The sequence below is a fragment of the Sinohyriopsis cumingii genome, chromosome 6, assembly GCF_028554795.1.
Source record: "Sinohyriopsis cumingii isolate HCF-2022 chromosome 6, ASM2855479v2, whole genome shotgun sequence".
Lineage (NCBI taxonomy): Eukaryota > Metazoa > Mollusca > Bivalvia > Unionida > Unionidae > Sinohyriopsis > Sinohyriopsis cumingii.
In genome coordinates, this window is record NC_142966.1 from 130,055,611 (window position 1) to 130,075,163 (window position 19,553).

Here is a 19,553-nt window from a genome sequence, read left to right on the forward strand (position 1 = left end):
TTATTGCTATCAAACTTAATCATGTTCAGACAATTTGGACTTCACGCTTAATAATATGAATCTTTGAACTAGATTTAAAATGTATTTTAGTAGAATTGTATGCGTAGTTTGTTTGCTTACATAACTGTTTACCATAGTTTTATTTCAAGTAATGGAAAGTTTACATTCTCTTGAGGGGCCGAAAATTTGAAATATGCGGGAGAAATAAAGAAACAAATATCATTGATAAATATGCCAAAGCAATTATCCTTCCTTTTGGGCAATGAAAAAACAGATCTTGAAAATACAAATTACCCAAGAACAACAATAACAAAGCAAACTTGTGAAGAAATATGGGGTTCGAATTTACATGAGTACATCAAAGAAAACTAATATACATTATGATGGTATATATATATATATATATATATATATATATATATATATATATATATATATACACACACATTCATAATACTACATTGTAGATACAAATTAAATCATAGCTATGTGCATATCTTTTCTAATTTTTCATGATTATTTCCACAATAGCCCAACATAAAAGTTCATAGCAGTAATTGATATTTTTAATGTAAGCATCCATCTATAAATAATTTATACAATCTGAAAGTTTTAGTCTTGATTTGGAGTTTTGTGCTCAGGAGATTGATAAGTATTAGCCATTGTTGCGGCTGAGAAATCATGCAACTCGTATTGCTTCCTCTCCAACCCCTTTAAATAGGGATGTAAGCCATGTGTTCCTGTAAGTCCATCTATTCACTAGGCTATAGGATATTTGTTTGATATATATGATGGTATTTTTCACCCAAGATATACCTTTGATAAGTAAAAAAGAAAATCAGTTTAATATAATTTGTGTTATTTCCAACAAAATTGTTCCTATGTAAGCATAAATTATATAAAAAGTAAGTATTCCTCAAACATGTGTAATTTTTTCCTTTTCATACAATATAATGTTTAGATTGTTTTCGTACAATGTCTCAACACAAAAAATGAATATCATGTACACTTTCTGTGTATTATCATCACTCTAAGGATGAATAGTCTTGATGGAATGACTTACCCTCTATGAAAATTAGAAGTGCTGTTACTATTAACATAGAGGGGCCCCGAGTGGCCGAGTGGTCTAAAGCGCTCTTCGTTACGGATCACTGCCATCTCACCTCTGTCTGCGGCGGTTCGAGTCTAAGATTCAGCCAATGTGGGCATGTGAGAAAGCCTGCCAGTAGCTTCTCGTGGGTCGGTGGTTCTTTCCGGGGTTTTCCGGGTTCTTCCTCCACCATTAATACTGGCCGCCATGTATAGCCTATCGTGCTGAAAAATGGCGTTAAACCCCACAACAACAACAACACAACAACAACTATTAACATAGTGTACAAAATATGTAAGCTGTAAAAACTACAATATAAACAATATAAACATTAAAACTTACAATAAATATAACTTATTTGTATTTTCACTCTAAACCACATATTAAATTTAATACATCCATACTTGTGTGCATGCCTTTTTTGTGGGATGGAGATACTCAAATTTATTTAGAAATTTTATAGCATTTAGATGCTAAACTTTATGACTCTTCAATAAGATGGAAGCTCATAATAAAGAATAACAAATATGCCAGGTATGACACTCTTATAAATTAAAAGATGATTTAACTGACCGACATATATTAGACCACTAAATATATGAGATTAAATACAATCCTAACATAACCACTTACCAAAAAATGTAATTTGTGGTACTGGCCAAAAAATTTAATTTGTGGTACTGGCCTTGTCTTGTTTGGCTTTGGCAAATGCAAATACAACATCACAAAGCTTGGCTCATCATCTGAATTTTCCATCCAAATCTTAGCCTGCAAAAATAAAAGGCACATTATTAGCATAGATCTTTCTGCTATTTAAAAATATAAAATAAACATAATTTTAAATTAAATATAAATTGTTCTTTAAAAATTTAACACTACCTTTCTTTAACCAGTCTTTTCAATCCTGATTTTAGAATGATCTGCATCTTAAGTGTCACCAAGAAACATTCCTGATGAAAATGATTGATCTCTATGAGTTTTTTTACGATTGTGGCCATGTACTAAAAATTGGGTGAAGAAAAAAGCACTTTGAGTGGAATCATCACAATATAGAGCAGTAAGAATTTGAATATGTGCAGCATTCACTGTGACATATAGCATGCAACATTCAGTCAGGATTGTATTGGATCACACCTTCAGTTTCATTTCGTCCAAAAATGTCTATGTAATAAAACATTGATTTTGCTACATGCACTTCTAGTGGTGTCTAAATTATAACCTTCCAAAGAAACGTGGGTGTACAAAAATCCAAATGAAGTGAACACTTGCCACTTAAAGGTATGTAATCAAATTCTATAAAATGACACCCATTTCTGAAATAATCAGTGTTGAATGTCTACATGACCTGTGTGACTTTTACTATACTATAAAACAAGAGTATGAAAATCCAGGGGACCATGAAATATTATTTTAAGCTATATTTAAGGAAGGGGCCCATCAGTACGATTTGCATCGGTGCACAAATATCCTAGCTATGTCAACGATTTTAAGACTTGGATTTGCCAAGAAAATGATGCATCAGTTACACGGCAATTTAATATAAACAAATTCAACCAATGTCATCTTATGCCTAAACCTGTATTATACAAGGCACAGCAGTGTTCTGTGGGGATCTGTGAAGAGAGCATTAATATTTTCCTATGAACTTGTGACTTGTCCCTCGGGCCACAGGGGCTCGTATCGTTGTTTAAAACTGACCTGTCATACATGTACTATATAATAACTACAAAGGCGGGAAAATGATTTGGCATTCATTAAAGGTACGATATTAAGTCAAACTTTTGATAGGGATACATAGTCGAATGCCTGAGCTAAACATTGGTACCAAATGTATTACGCTACGAGAAATGTGGCTTGAAATAACTGCGTTTATTCATTAATGGGTCGCGCGCGAAAGGAGAGAAGTGTCCTCCCTTGTAGTTATTATATATTACATGTATGACAGATCAATTTTAAGCAACGATTCAAGCCCCTGTCCCTCGGCAAGCTATCTGGGAAAAAAAAAACTGGAATAACAGTACATTGGACAGATACCTTTAATGCTCCTTGACAAGCATAAAAACGCAAGAAATAAGTTAAGCAAGAAGGAAAACAAAATAGTTTAGTCATTTGAATCGTTTATATGGCATTATGTACAGATCAAAAAATAAACTTGTAGCTTGTTTTCTTTAACCATCTTATACTAAAAATTATAACTGTTTAAAACAGTGTTTTATCCTAACAATTATATAATATTATTGATAAGAAGAAATACTACTGTACCTTCTTCTCCAAAGCCCTCCAAAATCTAGCGTCCCGGTTTTCCATTGTTTCTGACTTCTGCAACACTTTAACTGAATATGGCTAAACGAAAAAATTAAATATTTGACAATTTCTTTCTTTAAAGTACATAAGCGGATTTGCCAGTCAACATCCTGCGAACGAGCCAATGAGAATCCGGTGCTTTGTCCGGTGCTTGTATTGGGATTTGTTTAATAATATATTGTGCCCTTTTACCAGGAACAACTAGCAGGCTGCGGTGCAGTCAGAAAAGAGTGGCACATGCAAAATTGTGCGCACGCCACTATAATTAAACTCAACGACAACAAAAATACTTTGGCACATCTATACATCATGTTAATTTCGCTACGAATTTCAATTCCAATCATTGAAAAGTTTCCTAAGTCTGTTAGCAGCTCAAATTCTACATTGATATCTTTAAGCTTACATCGGAAGCTAGTCCATGTGTGTTGTAGTAATATTCAACATCCAACTTAGAATTTGCATTTTCATTCATAAATTCTTCCAAAAATGTCACATAATACTAGCAAATCTCTTTTTCATGTAATAGGCATGTACATCACCTAATGTTTCAAAGTTGAAATGTGACATCACATGTACATATTGGCAATTTTATATGCTTGAATTGTTATGTCACAAATAAAGTTTTCCTTTGTGCGGTTTGGCTGTTTCATTAAACCGTTCAAATCTATCAATGTATTCATGTGTCTCAGATATATATAGTGTATTACAGAACATGTGGTACAAGCCGTCTCAAAGAGCAATTATGTCATCCTACCAAAATGTTCGAGTGTTCTGTCAATTTTTCATTACAATTTTTGTCAGTTGCTGTAATAATTCTCCCCTGAATCTATCTAATAACCTGAATTTACAGTTTATTTCATGACCATCCTTCATGAGAATATCAACTACAAAGTGCTTGCTAAATACAACACATTTCTCGTCTTTATTTAGTATTATTTTTCCTCTTCATTTGATGACTGATGTTTTTTTTTCCTATCGTATCCAAATAAAAGTGTGAATGAACTGTGGAATCTAACATTTATGTTTAAAATCCTCATTACCTTCGTTGTAGGAAACTTTATCTTACATTCCAGTCACGTGACCATGATCACGAACTTTGTCTTTACATTTATTTCTCTCACAGCGATATCATGCATTTATCATCTGTAAACGTCATAGGTTTTTCATATTTTCGGCTTTAATTTTCATAAAACTATTTTAATTTGTCATAAAACAAGCTTAAAAACACCTGAATGCAATTATGTACCCATGTAAGCAATTTGTTTGTACTACTAAAGAATTTGGTTTTAAATGCAAACAGAACCCTGCCAAAATGTTTATATGTTTGCAATGTCTATGACTGCTACATGAAACTTTTGTGGTGCACAACATGTACCCCTTCTCGTGTATGGTATGAAGAGGCCTTTCAATCAGAAACATGTGTAACTTTTAAATGATGGTAAAAAAAATTAAGTTTACAACTGAACTGTTTTCAGGCTATCTATCAAGCCATCTACACTGTTCCGATAATGTTTCTTGTGTATTGAACAATTGCATGCATTTTTTAACAGACATTTCTGTCCATGGTATCTGTTTATCACAAATGAAATCAATTTCGATAAATATTTTATTCCAACTTAATGGTTCAATCCATCACTGTAGCTGTTAGTAACATCAGATGGACCAAATGTGTTTAACATACCAATATGTTTGACTTTCTCCTTTTCAGTTATTCTGAAACGTTTAATGTATTATCTCTGCATACCTATTTCTCTTCCTTTCAATATTCAAATTTATTAAATAAATGTTGATTAGAATAAATTTAAAGAACCTCATAGACTTTGCTTTTTCATTATATCCAAATCTTTGTAGACAAAACGTAATTGGACGTGTCTGTCTCCGTTTGCATCATGTGTTCGTAAGTGCAATGCATTTCTCTCTATCTGTCACTCAGTTCATCTTGTAACCCAAACATCATCTATGTAATAAACAGAGGGCTATATTGTTTAAAATGATGGTTTAATGGAATCAATAGATGACAGCAAAGGTTTGGAATCCTATAAGCAGTAGCGAAAAGGAAGTGGTGGGGTCAAAGGTCATAGTTGTGTAAGTAACACTGATTACTGTTTATAGTTAAATCCATCTAAAAAAAATCCCGGATGTGGGTGGAGGAATTAAAGTCCAGTTTTTTTTCCTTCACTTTTGCAGGAGAAAAAAACTGTGAGATATGGCAATGCTTACATCAGTTGAAATGGGAGCATCAGCATTGCCAAGTCGGCATCAACATTGCCAAGTCAACATCAGCAAAAATCAACTCCGCACAAAATCAGCAATAGCAAGTCACAACAGCACAAGCATACTTAGATCGATTCAATCTGAAAAGTTTGAGGCTAGCCCATACCTAAAAACAAATCATAAGACAGTATTTTTACAGAACCCTTCTCATAGGTAATATATGCTGTTTTTGTAACGCCGAACCCATCCTAGATCAAATGAGGGCAATCTAGGCAGGACAAGCAAATCATGCTCATTTGCAAAAGTAGTATCATAATGGGCCTTTTAGACCAGGATTACTGATAAATGTCATAATGGGCCTTTTAGACCAGGATTACTGATAAATGTCAATGTCTTCTATACATGATTTTAATATTTTACCTGACTCATCACACGCGAGTGGATGAGTGTGTGCACAAACACAAAATGAGCCTTCCCCGGTTTGTTCACAAATAAAGTATCTATAGTGATGCCTGGTCAGTGCAATAACAAACATGATGTCAGATTGATCAATATACACTAACAAATTGTTACTCGCTTTTCACTGTAACTCAGTTACCTGGATTTGGCTGCTAGTGACCCGGATTCGTATCAGAGACAGAGACGTCAGTGGTCTTCCATTTCCACCAGCATCATTTTGAACTCACTCATACTAATTGCTTTATTTTATATATCCGTCAAGTAGAGTTTACTAATCACACTGAGACTACCTTCAGTCACAGCAAGAAGTTTGGAATAGGTACATTTTTGTGAATGCAATTCTAACTAAATTATTTAACAGCACCACTCGAGACACTTCTAGCTACTGATATGGCTCTGACAACAATTCCGAATGGTGTACCGATGATAGTTGCCATGGTCACATTTCCAGCAACACAAATGCCAATCGTTGCCATGGTGAGTCCATAATTAGCACTAACAATCATACATGCATTTGTATTTCACGAGCAGCGCAGTTCTCTTTGGTAATTTCATCTCGCAGCCCTTGCTCTGCTTAATGTTCTCATATTGCTAACACTGCAGTTCCATCATAGTTCTTCTATTAATAATGTTTTTGCAAAGTTTAATTGATATACAGGCTGGCCTTCTTCACTTGCAACACACACTCGCACTTATAATAATAATTTTTTAACTCATAAAACTGCTTTACAATCATAGAATATATCTTCTGAGGGCCTTGCATATAAGACCATGCTGATTACACTATTCAATAGTTTCTGAAACAATCGTTCTCATTTTTGCTCAAAAGCTGTTACACTGACAAGTGCATCATTGTTAAGTTAATATTGGTGCAACATAAACAATGGGAAATGAAACTGGGGTGGATTTTTTTAGTGAACTCCATTTCATTGACGAAACAATCCCTTAGTGCTTTCATGGCTGGTTGTGTATTCTGTGACCGTGCATTTTCATGTGACAATGCTGTAATGCCAAGCTAGCTTCGCATTGGTATTGGAACATCAGGGTTGTCTCAACTGTCAATTTCTATTTGGTTCTTAACAAAGATTATATTGCAATGCAAATGAAGGTTTGCTAACACCACTCTGGCACAGATAATTGTCAACAAGTGGACAAAAATCCACATCAATCTTAGCATAATCTGTCAACAGGTCTAACATTCCATCAGCAAATTTTGCAACCTCATCAGCATGGTCAGAATCCATAACTAATAAGTAATTATAAATCTAATCTTAAACACAGCCATATGAATAGAATATGGAATGTTTCAAACTAAATTTCATCTTTGACAACTAATGGTACTCATATTGCCTATGCATACCTGTCAACTTTTCAGAAGCCTAGTAGGGAGATTGAATAAAAAATAGGGAGATAGGGACCTAAAATTGTTTGCAGCATTATTTTAAGCCTCATTTTCACTAAATACTGACCAATCTTCAGGGTCAAATACAGGTGAAATTCTCAAAGGATGCACCGTCTCTCCCTGTTATATGCCTTATATGCTCTCAGGATGTGCCCTCTTTCCATATTCTGGTCAGTTGCAGACAAACTGCATAATAGCTAAAGGTTAGTGTTAAATAAAATAAAAAAAAACCAGTGCAACTAGTTTTCATTTAATCCTTATCATTACAATTATCTTGTGAAAAGGATTGGCCCTCTGACATAATTCAAAGAAACCATCATGTTCTACAGTGTATATTATGCAAGCACCAGCAATTGATTGGCAAATAGACAATGCCCTATTTTGTTGTAACTAGCGGTGCCTAAATACGCAGTCTCAAGCTACTATACATGTGGCCACTATTTTTCCTGTATTTTATATCCCACCTTATTTCCTTATTCTCAGCTCAAAAGGCATTTAACATTATTTACTATGCAACACATATATTCTGAATTTTATGAGGGCACATCTGATATGTGGTATGTTTTTTCATTCCTGTTAATTTAATGATGGTATTTAACGTTTGTATATATGGTACAGTAATTCCAGGTGTTCACTCGTGTAAGCTTCTTTGGTGGGACTGAAGATGCTACTGCATTCACAGCGATCATTCTTGGGATTGAAACTAACAATTTTATTGTTGTGGTTTATTTTTTTGAACTGGTTTATTTTCTGATTTTAGTATTGTTGTAGGTTTTTAAAAAAAAATCATAAATTGATGTGAATAATGTTCAACATTCTATTTACTAAATAAAAAAATTATTTGATAATACATGTAATTATTCATCACAGTAATGTTCACAGGTGATAAAATAGAACATGGTTTCTTCGGATTGCATTCAGTATATCTATTTATGTAGGATTCTTTTAGGAGAAATGAAACTGACACACATAATGTAATCATTTGGAGTTCTTTGCAAAAAAGGGAGATATTATGAAATCAGGAGGTAGGCATGGAAGGACCCAAAAAATCGGGAGTTTTCTTCCTCCCTATGTGAGAGTTCACAGGTATATATATGTGAATGATTCTGCAGTTTCATAGTGATTGTTACCCGTTCATGGACTGGGCTGTTTAAAAAATGTTAATTGACTCCACCCATTATTATAACTGGATACAATAAATAAATATGATACAGACTCATTTGCTTTTAATTAGTCACAACAATTTTACCATTTCTTATTATTTTACCTTTCCATCATTGGTCAGCAGTTTTTGGTATGGTGTAAGTGAAGTTAGTATGTGTGATGGTGAGGGCAATATTTACATCAGAGTATTGTTTCCTTGTAGCATCAACATAGTTTTGGATAAACACAACTGACACACCAGAACCTCTGATTCCCTTGATTTCATTGATATCAGGCAGGTTTTTCATGATGGTGAAATATAACTTCAAAACAACATCTTGAATGTCCATGTTAGATGTTTAAAGTTTTCCAGTTTGGTTTTGGAAAATCACAAGCTCACCCGGGTCAAAGTCAACAACAACCTGTAAACTCAAGTCAAATCTGCTTTATAGGCAAACCTGGTCAGATCCATATAGCATGACTACAATATCAACAGACATTTTATGTACTAAGTGACAATAAAAATCAACAAGCAAGTATGGTCCTGGTACTCTGTAGTACCATGTGGTCTAAAATTGCTAAGTCTGGGAAAGCATACAAATTTAATAAAAAATATTCACACAATTCAAAAAGTAATTTTTACCACCTTATTACTAATGAATAATAATTCAAATAAATCCCAAATCCTGCTAGTTCAAATTTAACACAAATTTCGTTTGGATTCATGGACAGTGTCTTGTACAACGTTGTTGTACAGAAGTATAGTGTATAAAGCTTATATGAAAGCTTATAAACTAGCAACAGCTTGTGATGCCAAGGGGATGTAATGTGCAAGAGTTATTGCCCCTTACCTAGACAGACAGGACAACATTTCATCTTTTTAATTGGACAGGTTTCAGGAGGTAGCAGGTTTACATCCTAACATTAATATGATTGAGGAATGTAATTGAAAGAGGAACACCATTTTCATGTAGAACCCAACTAGATACGAAAATAGCTGTTTAGTGAAAAAAAAAACGTTAATATGTGTACATCCATTCTGGAGTAGTAATAACAAGATTTACAAGATGGTTGCTGCAGTGGCCATACTGGATAGCATGTTGGTGCCATTTTTATTTAGGACAAACAGAACAATAAAAAGTCTTTCAGTGAAAATACTATTTTGATATCATTCTGGAGAAGTAACAATAATTTTTTTTTCAATAAGGCAACTGTGGTGGCCATATTCCAATTCCATGTGGCAAATTTTTTATTTTTTTTTGAGTTTAATTATAGTGGCATGCACACAATTGTGCATGTGCCACTTTTTCTGACTGCACTGCAGCCTGCTGGTTGTTCCTGGGGAAGGGAATGGTGCCACCTCCTCCAGGCTTTTATGGGTTCAAGGAACCTCGATAGTTTGGCCTCAATCTGTGGGTCCAAAAAGGTCCCTTACGGTTGAATGGTTGGCTGTCATTAGTGGGAAGGAGAGCTTGGGAACGGTCCTGGTTGCTTTACATCGCTGTTTTCTTGTTGCATTTGCTTGGTGTTTCTTGCAATTTTTTATTTTTTATTTTTTTTTAATTATTTTGTTTCTCTTTAAAATGTTCTAAAAAGGGGGGGATGTTCTATGCTGTTTATAGAGGTTGTTAGTAGAAATCATGTACGAAGAGAGATTGTCAAGGATATTATGGTATTACTAGTCGAGGTGTTTAGGGTGTGCTTCCTATGTTATTTATGCTTTTAGATATTTAGGACAAACTAGACCATGGAATGAATGTGTGTGTAAAGCTGTATGGCAATCCACGATGTATCTTTAAGGGATATAGCAAAAACAATCTTGTGCTAACAGACTGACAATGGACACCAAACCATTCTATAAGCTCTGATAGAGCTAAAACTAATACACTATACTACTAAAATTTATATCATCATTTTTTTGCAGTATACTGAAACCCCTCAACTCTAAACACCCAACCAAATTTTGATCCCAAATTTCAATGTTATGCTTATGAAAACCCCATACAACTGAAACTCAATTTAAGCCTGGAGATATATATATTAGCTGCCAAATTCCTGACACATGCTGGAATTGATTAATTATGGTTGGTAATACTGTAGTGGGCTGATCTGTGAGACAAAGTCTCAGACAATGTCCCAAGGGTACACCAGGTTAAAACAAATCTTGACATGCATGTTGGGGCTGAAAATAGACTAATCTCAAGCTTTTGCAACATACAACAAAAGAGTCAGCTTTTAAGTTGAATTATTATTAACTAAATGATCATAGGTAAGCCATTTAAAACTTGGTTTGGGGCCCAGAGTGGCTGAGTGGTCTAAAGCGCTCTCTGTTACGGATCACTGCCATCTCACCTCTGTCTGCGTGGGTTTGAGTCTCAGATTCGGCCAATGTGGGTATGTGAGAATAGCTTCTCATGGGTTGGTGGTTCTTTCCGGGGGTTTTCCCGGGTTCTTCCTCCACCATTAATACTGGCCGCCATGTATAGCTTATCATGTGCTGGAAAATGGCGTTAAACCCTACAACAACAACAAATAAAACTTGGTTTACCTGCTTATTATCTAATTGTGATTGATGCTATTTAAAAATTTAAATAGCAGGGCATTATTAACCAGGCATGTAGCTTTACCTATTAACCTGGCATTAAGCCTCACTTTCAAATCATGCATTCAAGGCTCATTTTTGGAAACATCTGTTGCATTATCTTGTGGCAAGATTGATTAAGTGGACAATTTAAGTGGATTTTGTAAACAAATCACTCTGTTGGACGCTGTACAATGTAATTCAAAAGCCTGGTCAGAGACGATGCCTGGTCCAATCAAGGGATGCATTGAAGTTGCCAGCTTCCATGTTAATCTAGACAATGATAACATTGATGAGTATAAGGAAGAGAACTATGCTGCCTTGACCCAACTGGTTCATGAATTAAGACTGGACATTGATCTTATGCATCTTTATAACTTTAACAATAATGTTCCTGTTAAGGATAATTCTGATGACTGGGAGAGTGAACTTGTTTTACAGTATCATCAATGCAATCATGCCAATGATGAAAGTGATGAAAATGATGATGAGAATGTATGTTCTGAGCCACCTCACCATGCTAGGACATACCCTGAAGTTTTAGATCTTATTAATGATATCACTCATTGCTAAGGATAAGCATTATTTGGCTAAGGCAAAAGAAATGTAACCATTAACACATGCTACATTAGTTAAAGAAAGATAAGAAGAAACAGACAATGTCCCATGCCTTCTTCAAGCCAGGCTCATGACCTGTGACCATATTATTTGTTATATACAGGTGACATTCAATTTATGCTTTAAATGCATTCCTGATGTTATGGCATAAATCAAAATTGTGCTCTCTCAGTGAATGATGAGATGCACATGCATGCAGGTACATGAGTGGTACACAAGATACAGCACATGCATGCAGGTATGTGAGTGGTACACAAGACACAGCACGTGCATGCAGGTATGTGAGTGGTACACAAGACACAGCACATGCATGCAGGTATGTGAGTGGTGCCAAAGACACAGCATGTGCATGCAGGTATCTGAGTGATGCACAAGACACAGCACATGCATGCAGGTATCTGAGTGGTGCACAAGACACAGCACATGCTCACAGGTACATGAGTGGTACACAAGACACAGCACGTTCATGCAGGTACGCGAGTGGTACACAAGACACAGCACATGCATGCAGGTACATGAGTGGTACACAAGATACAGCACATGCATGCAGGTACATGAGTGGTGCACAAGACAGCATGTGCATGCAGGTATGGGAGTGGTGCACAAGACACAGCACATGCATGCAGGTATGTGAGTGGTACACAAGACACAGCAGGTGCATGCAGGTATGTGAGTGGTACACAAGACACAGCACATGCATGCAGGTACATGAGTGGTGCACAAGATACAGCACATGCATGCAGGTATAGGAGTGGTGCACAAGACACAGCACATGCATGCAGGTATGGGAGTGGTGCACAAGACACAGCACATGCATGCAGGTATGTGAGTGGTACACAAGACACAGCACATGCATGCAGGTATAGGAGTGGTGCACAAGACACAGCACATGCATGCAGGTATGGGAGTGGTGCACAAGACACAGCACATGCATGCAGGTACATGAGTGGTGCACAAGACACAGCACATGCATGCAGGTATGTGAGTGGTGCCAAAGACACAGCATGTGCATGCAGGTATCTGAGTGATGCACAAGACACAGCACATGCATGCAGGTATCTGAGTGGTGCACAAGACACAGCACATGCTCACAGGTACATGAGTGGTACACAAGACACAGCACGTTCATGCAGGTACGCAAGTGGTACACAAGACACAGCACATGCATGCAGGTACATGAGTGGTGCACAAGATACAGCACATGCATGCAGGTATAGGAGTGGTGCACAAGACACAGCACATGCATGCAGGTATGGGAGTGGTGCACAAGACACAGCACATGCATGCAGGTATGTGAGTGGTACACAAGACACAGCAGGTGCATGCAGGTATGTGAGTGGTACACAAGACACAGCACATGCATGCAGGTACATGAGTGGTGCACAAGATACAGCACATGCATGCAGGTATGGGAGTGGTGCACAAGACACAGCACATGCATGCAGGTATGTGAGTGGTACAAAAGACACAGCACATGCATGCAGGTATAGGAGTGGTGCACAAGACACAGCACATGCATGCAGGTATGGGAGTGGTGCACAAGACACAGCACATGCATGCAGGTACATGAGTGGTGCACAAGACAGCACATGCATGCAGGTATAGGAGTGGTGCACAAGACACAGCACATGCATGCAGGTATGGGAGTGGTGCACAAGACACAGCACATGCATGCAGGTACATGAGTGGTGCACAAGACACAGCACGTGCATGCAGGTACATGAGTGGTGCACAAGACACAGCACGTGCATGCAGGTATGGGAGTGGTGCACAAGACACGGCACATGGCACAAGTGATGACAGAAAAATTAGCACAGTGGTTATTTCTTCATTGTTAATGAGGTTAAAAGGAAGGTGTAAAACCAAGTTGACATATAGCAAGCATCACCTGTAGAGTATTTAAACAATGTGGAATATCACTAATAATTGTAATAGTTAAAGACCTATCTAATTCCTCAAATGTTTATTGTGACAGGACTGTATTTCTATGTGGAACATATGTATTTATTCATGTGACAGGGACTGTATTTCTATGTGGAACAGATGTATTTATTCATGTGACAGGGACTATTTCTATGTGGAACAGATGTATTTATTCATGTGACAGGGACTATTTCTATGTGGAACAGATGTATTTATTCATGTGACAGGGACTATTTCTATGTGGAACAGATGTATTTATTCATGTGACAGGGACTATTTCTATGTGGAACAGATGTATTTATTCATGTGACAGGGACTATTTCTATGTGGAACAGATGTATTTATTCATGTGACAGGGACTATTTCTATGTTGAACAGATGTATTTATTCATGTGACAGGATGTGATTTTCAGAAGGATTAGTTCAATTAGTTTTTCATTAAACACATGTATTAAAAAAATTCTTAATTTTGCCCATTATTGCAAACAAACACTGATGCCCTCATATACGTCTCCTTCTTTTTCATCACACAAGTTCTTTAAAAAAATAATAAATTTTTCTCAACTGCAAAATCCACACTAAACTGAAAACTTCTCAAAACTGAACAATTTTAGAGGGTCAAATGGGTTTTCAGTTTTGAAGGGTGCCACCATACATAGACACATACACGAATGAAACTATGTGAATGAACTCTGACATTATTTTTCTCTACAAAGTATAACACTGATAAAAACTTGACAACATGGTATATTAGTCTAATAGTACATCAAACAGATTATTATTATTATTATTATTGCCATATTCCCAGACAGTATTTGTTTTTTTGGGATTCAAAAAATGTTCTGATGTCTGGAGGGGTGGGTGGGTCAGGTCAGTGCATGCAAGCAATAAAAGTGACATCTTCCAATTGAGAATAAGCCATCGTTTCACAAAAGCCTACAGAAAATGATAGCAAATTCAACTGTGAATAAAAGAAAATATCTTGCTTCTTCTTTAAAATCCATTGGATGGTAATTAATTAGACACAGTCTTTGCTGCTCTTAAAAGAATGGGTTTGAAGGTAATGCCAGTGTCATAGTGTTCATCCTTGCACTCACTAGAAACTGGATGGTACAATTGTTCTGGATTCTTTGAGCAAAGGACTATATTGAATAAGGGCCATTTTCTGCCCCCCCTCTCCAAATGTCCTTATATGATGTATACTGCACATATGAGATGGTTAACATTTACTTCTGACATCAGTTTTGTGTTCACGTGTCCATTGCCAAGGTCACTGGTTGTTGAAACATCATCAATAAAGACATAAAAAGTAGTAATCTTTTTCATTTATTTCTCAATGATACCACTTTACCATGAGCTATTCACTCGAATTAAAATTTGCAATAAGCATGTTTAAAATTTTGGGGTTATAAAGCTTTACAAATAAAGTTTAGTTTCTAAAACTATTCCAAAATAATGCATCGTAGACAATACTATAATATCAAACTTATACATCAACTGAAAACTCTTGAATACATTGACAAAAAAGATATTTAATCATAAAATATAAAACTGTTCCTAAATAAAATATTGTTTATTATTACTGAATGATGTTTAATATTATTTAATTATTTAAACGACTGTTTGAATTATTGAATGGTATGATTGTAAAGGAGGCATTAACAGGGGCCTGTAAATTCGCTTCTTTGCCAAATATATGGGTTTGTTACCTTCACTGGAAATGAGAAGTGTTCATTATGTATTTATGTACTTTTATTGTTATATTTTCATGGCTATATAACACACACACACTACTGTGTTTCAATCTCCAGAAAGAAAAAAATATAAATAGTCTTCCACACCCCTTCAGGTAGCCTATAGTCAAACTATAATCTATTTATAAACTACATCTTCATCTGTAAAGATATAATATGGACATTAATAAGAAAGAAGAAAAACCACTTTTAATGAACTTCTGAAAAATGTGAAATATGTTTTAGAAGTAATGGCATTGGAGAATACAGGAAAGAAACAGTCATAGGTATTGTACTCTCTAGACCTTCTGCATCTATTTTTAAACCAGCATGAGAATACTGTATTACAATGACTGCATTTGTGTGTGAAATGAGAGGATGTACACGTTTATAAAGAATATATACCTATCATGAGCAAATGGCAACACAATCATTTTATTATTAATTTTGCAAATGCCATTTACCAACACTTATAGTCTGCAAAGATGGTGATTTACATTGTACAAGATTCAGGGATTTACAGAATGAATGAAACTTCCAAGGAATTTTTGGAAACAAGTTTGCAAATAAACTTGGATGAAAAATGAGTCAAAGGAAGTATTTTTGTACGTTTTTATTGTTTAAAATAACTATATAAAACTATACTCTCTCTCTCTCTCCTATATGCACATATATATTGAATTCTTTGTACAGACTCGAAACTTGGGCCCTAGATGGGGGCAATGAAGAAATTCAAAAATGTATAGAAAAATTTGAACGAATAAAATAATATTATGTGAATATCTCTTCATATGTACCATTAAAGTAAAGCTATTCACATTATTAAATTGACTTTTATAATCTGACAGAGGTTTAGAAGGCAAATTTTGTGCATTCATATTTTAAGTACTGTACACTATACATGTTCACTATTGTAGGCCGACATGCATGCAAAAATCAAGGGAATATCTCACCATAATGTTTTTTAAATAACTGGAGGTTTGGAGAAGTGTTAAAATGAAAATCTATGTAGTTACAGCAAGAGATGACGAAGCATCTGATAACTTGGTGGTAGCCAAAACCAAAACTAATCACAAATCTTGATGACTGTATCATCCCCACTCATCTACCCACAACATGACCCGGGGGTGATACACTTCTGCTGTCTGTATAGTTGATTTGAGCAACTGTTACTGTAATTGCCATTTTTTTGTGTATTTAACCTCTGACCCCTCTTAGAGAAAATGGGAGGTGACCAGACAGAACTTGTCATGACTGCACAGTGATCAAAGTGAGGATAAAAAGCATTTTTATAAAAAAAACTATTCAGGCCAACATGGACTTAAAATGTAAAAATATTAATGAGTATGTCTTAAAAATATAATTTTTGTTTTCATTTGAATGTGGTACATTAAGCACACTAAGCACATGCTTAAGGCACCAGCTCAACAGGGGCACCAGAAAAAAGTAAATATTTTTGCTGATGATAAAATTGAATGAATTATATATGACCATTTTGATCTGCATGAAGGACTAAGTTGATTTGGAATGGTGGCAACACTGGTATTTTCCAACTTTTTTTTAGCTTTTGATATTTTTAATTTTATTTTCACATTTTGTAGTGGGGGTGGGGTACTATAATATTTTCAATGATGAGTGCTATGGAAACTCCGAAAGCCTTAATCTGGCAATTGTTACGTAGTATCATTCTCTCTTTCTCAATATCACACAAATAATATGCCATGATAACAGAAACATCATGATATGGATGACAATTCAAATTATATAAACTTATCATTTGTCATATAAACATAAAAGGAGCCAGATGAAAGTAGTGGTCACAAGGTAGAAAAAAACAACTCCTCATTTCATTCCCCATTCTCATATTCACATTCTGGAATAGATGATGCAACCTTAGGATGACTAGTTAGTGATGCGTTCTTTGTCAACTCATCATTTACCCATCTTTTGCAGCCAAGAAATCATAGGAAACTAGATACATGGGCACAACACCCAACAACCCAAATACCAACCTCGCAGGTACAATACCATCCTTTGATGGAGTCTGTGGAATATTTCCACTTCTTTTGGATCCACAGCAAATGAATTTTATTTTTGGAGTGGCGAGACTGCATTTTTACATGCAACAGATCTGGAAAATCCATGCATGCCATAACCTCATAGTGCCCCTCCTCTGTGAGATGCTCATTTGTACACTTTGGAGCCTGTTTGACTTGATAAATGCCCATAGTCATGTCACACAGGTAATCAACTGATATCCTGGGGAATTCATTCAGTTTCCAGTGAATGTATCTGTCTTAAAGTACAATTTGTGATTATTCAGCAAGTTGTTCACTTGAACCAGGATTTGAACCTTATTCAGTTACAGGAATTGATCCATTCTGGCAGCCATATTTAGTCTACAATGATACACAGAGCCTGCGACTTCCACCCAGTCAGTTCTTGTAGGGATGGAGCCAGAAACAGATTTTATGAACAGTATTTAAAAACAATCAACTTGGCTCATTATGTCATAATTCTTGTTTTATATCATAAATTCTTGTGCCATCCATTATGACATATGACATCCCAAATTTGTTTTATTTCAGAATTATTTTGGTCTAAATATATTGTATGCTTGATATGTTTTATGTTCAGTTAGATCCACCCCATGTTTGTTTCCCCTAGAAAAAAATAGGTAGGTGGGCATTCTTTTAGTATTATTATTAATGCTGTTATTATTATTATTAGTAGGAGTAGTAGTTTTAATAGTAGTAGTAGTCATAGTAATGGTACTTATATTCAAACAGGATGTCCTCTGAATAAAATATTTTCATCTGTACATGTTATTATGTTTATGATTTTCTGTTGTTATCATCAGTAAGTGTATAAAGTTATGTGGTAAACATTTAATGAAATAAAGGAAATATGCCATTGCAATAAATATGCAGTATTTAGACAAATAAATTGAACAAACTTGTTTTTGTTTATTTTTAATTTTGCTGGTTGAGGGGTAGGAATAATACCAATATCCTTTTCAATTAACAAGCCATAAATCAATTCAGTTACTTTTGCTTCCATCCCGACCATGGGTCATGTTTCCCACTGTTTGTAAAAAAAAATGTGTAATTTGTCATTTCAGTAATTGCTAGAAAAATCACTGATTTCAAAGGCAAGTTAAAACTGATATGCGAGTCCAAAACCAGTTTTTCTTGATGTGGAGCAGTGATTAGGAAAATGTGATAAAAAATTAAGTCTTACAAAATTTAGCATAAACAAACATGTATAAAAAGTTATACTACATAATTATGGAATAATAATTGCTTCACAACACTGGTTCCACTACAATCATTTTCTGATGCAAAGATATTTGGCCACTCTCCTCTAGTTTCCTTTTAGATGAATACCATACCTATAAAATGTTACACTTTAGGACATAAAAATAAAATGATTTACAAATGATTGAGGTCCATATACAGTCCTACCCGTTTATGTCGACATCCTCGGGCCTGAGGAAATATTGTCGACATAGGTGGATGTTGAGATAAGTGGGGGGGGGGAGTCTGAAAAAGGATACAAGTTAAATTCGTCAGTAAGGGGTGAATTGTCATCAGTGAGTAGCATTTACACTTTGAGAAAACAAACAATGGAAATTTTGAGTACATGAAGACAAAACCAGTGTGAAATACACTTGTATATTGACCAATTACATTTGGTTACCTTTGTATAATAAAATCCACAATAAAATATTGCACTGGTCACATGTCGGCATTAGTCAGTCTGTTCCCATCTTACTGAGGCTACCAAGGGGATGGGGCTATTCACAGGGAAATGAAAACCTGTCATCAAGTTGGTTTAAACAGTACATGTGTTTAGTTACAGAGGTCATCGTGAAAAGTTTTGTGCTCAATTTCCCAAACCAGCCCCCTATTCAATGGTCTCCTTTTGGTATGAAAAATAAATTTATAAGCATATTTTATGCAGAAGGGTGTGATTTGTATATTGCATATTGAGATAGATAGTCATGAAAATTACAAGTAATTATTTTCCCCAATAAAAACGGGGGCAGAAAACGGCCCTTATTAAATCTAGTCCTTTGGCCAGAGC